The sequence below is a fragment of the Oryctolagus cuniculus genome, chromosome 11, assembly GCF_964237555.1.
Source record: "Oryctolagus cuniculus chromosome 11, mOryCun1.1, whole genome shotgun sequence".
Taxonomy (NCBI): domain Eukaryota; kingdom Metazoa; phylum Chordata; class Mammalia; order Lagomorpha; family Leporidae; genus Oryctolagus; species Oryctolagus cuniculus.
The window spans coordinates 119,351,848-119,354,336 of record NC_091442.1 but is presented as its reverse complement, the minus strand read 5'-3'; positions in this window follow the sequence as shown (position 1 = coordinate 119,354,336).

Below are 2,489 nucleotides of genomic sequence, written 5' to 3'. Positions count from 1 at the left end.
TCATTGGTCCGTGTGGCCCGTGACCCGGAAGTTCACACGGACGCAGTGCTGCCGGGAAGGGGCGCTTGCGCGGAGTTCCCGGGCGCTCGGAGCGTGGGTCCGCGTGAGAGCTCGCGGGCGCCTGGCAGAGGGGAGGCGAACCGGTGGGTGCCCTGGGGCTCCACACGGGTCCGTCTCCGCCCTCCTGGCACCCCTTTCGAGGGGGCGCCGTGCAGGTGAAGCCCGGCCCGCGGCCTCCCCGGTCGGGTCCGTGGACACCGGCGCTGCCCGGCCCAGGCTGGCGCCCCAGCTCCCCGGTTGCGGGGACCCTGCGAGTCGCCGGCACCCCCAGAGGCCCGGTTTCGTGGATGTCAAAATGAAGATGAGGGGTGTCTTTGCTTCCCGGGGGGCCCCGTGGGTGGTCACTTAGTACGCAATGGATAAGTGACCGTTAGTGATAGTGGTCACTTAGTGATTAGTGATAATGGATAAGTGACAATGGATAGCTGACCCTTGCGGCCAGCTGCCTCCAGGAAGCAGGAGGGAAGGCGGCTCTGGAATTCAGAGGGAAGCTATGGCGAGAAGCAGATTAAAAAAAAATTTTTTTTTTGAGTTATTTTATTTGAAAGGCAGGGGACAGAAAAAGAGATATTCCATCTGCTGGTTCACTCCCCAAACGGCTGCAGGAGCCAGGGCTGGGCCAGGCCGAAGCCGGGAACCCGGGATTCCGTCCAGGTCTCCCCCGTGGGTGCAGGGCCCTGCGCACTTGGGCCATGATCTGCGGCCTCCCAGTACGTTAGCAGGAGCTGGATCAGAAGGGAAGCAGCCGGCCCCACTGCTCTGCTGGGTGGGGGCGTCCAAGGTGGCACCCCCCCCCCCCGTCCTGGGTCCCCTTGCTCCTTCTGCCCCGGACGCCGATCCGTGGCTGTGCTGCCCAGCAGTGTCTGGCCTTCAACATCCGCCCACCCCCAGCACCGTTGCCCTGTGTGTTTTGGAGGCCTTGGGCCCATCCGGTTTAGGAGCCCCTCATTAAAATAAAGAGGAACTGTTTGCATAGGTGTATCCAAAGTTTCTAAGCCTGGAAAGCTGGTCCAGCCTGGGGAGGGGGCAGGGCTGGGCCCAGGCAAGGAGGCTTCCGGGCCTGGGCCGCCAGCTGGGACAGGAACTGGGCTGCAGATTGACCGGGTCACAAGTCGCGGCCTCTCACAAGGCCACGTCGTCCACTAGAAAATCCTGGGACATTGGCCAGTGCCGCGGCTCACTAGGCTAATCCTCCACCTTGCGGCGCCGGCACACCGGGTTCTAGTCCCGGTCGGGGCGCCGGATTCTGTCCCGGTTGCCCCTCTTCCAGGCCAGCTCTCTGCTGTGGCCCGGGAGTGCAGTGGAGGATGGCCCAGGTGCTTGGGCCCTGCACCCCATGGGAGACCAGGAGAAGCACCTGGCTCCTGCCATTGGATCAGTGCAGTGCGCCGGCTGTGGCGGCCATTGGAGGGTGAACCAACGGCAAAAGGAAGACCTTTCTCTCTGTCTCTCTCTCTCTCTCACTGTCCACTCTGCCTGTCAAAAAAAAAAAAAAAAAATCCTGGGACAGAAACGTGAAAACTCGGGCGCTTCTGCCCAACATTTAAAGATCTCGGATTGCAGATTTGTCCCAGTCCTATTCAGTTGTCATTTCAGAGTAGCGGGCCCCGGGCAGACGTCGGCTTAGCCCCGTCCAGCGGCTCCGAGGAGCGACTGCGGGAGGATCTGCCGGCACTCGGGCAGGAACATGTAAGAGAAATGGCCGCGCCTGCCTCCACACCTGTGCCTCAGGTGCGCCCCCCACCTCTGCTGTTTCTCATCACCCAGGCAACGCCTCCTGAACCCCTCCCCGCATTGTCAAACGACCCCCGCCTGGGCGTCTCCCCTCAGAACTGTGCCCACGTGCAGTACTGGATGTCAGAGCGGCTGTCTCCAGCAGTTGGTGTGGAGCAGGGCTATGAGTGTGCATGTGCAGTGTGTAAGGGGCAGTGTGTGTGTGCAGTGAGCGTGTAAGGGGCAGTGAGTGTGCAGTGAGCGTGTGTGTGCTGTGTGTAAGGGGCAGTGTGTGTGCAGCAGTGAGTGTATGTAGTGAGCATGTGTGTGTAGTGAGAGTGTACGGGGAAGTGTGTGCGCAGTGAGTGTGTAAGGGGCAGTGAGTGTGCAGTGAGCGTGTAAGGGGCAGTGTGTGTGTGCAGCAGTGCGTGTGCACGCACACTGGAGCCTCAGGGGACAGGCAGTGACACGGCAGCTACCGCACCACCGTTGTTCCCACGACTGTTTTACTTCTCGGGCTGCTCTGTGTTGCCGATTGCCATGGTGAGCGACACGCGTCCCTTTCAGTATCAAAAACAACACAGTAAACGCGATTTCTAAAACGCTGCTTCCTGTCTCGTGTCCTTCCAAGGAGCCCAGCGCCGCTCCCAACACCGCAGCTGCCCGAGGGCCCTGCCTGGCCGGTGCCTCCAGGCGGCCACAGTGAGGTGGCTTCA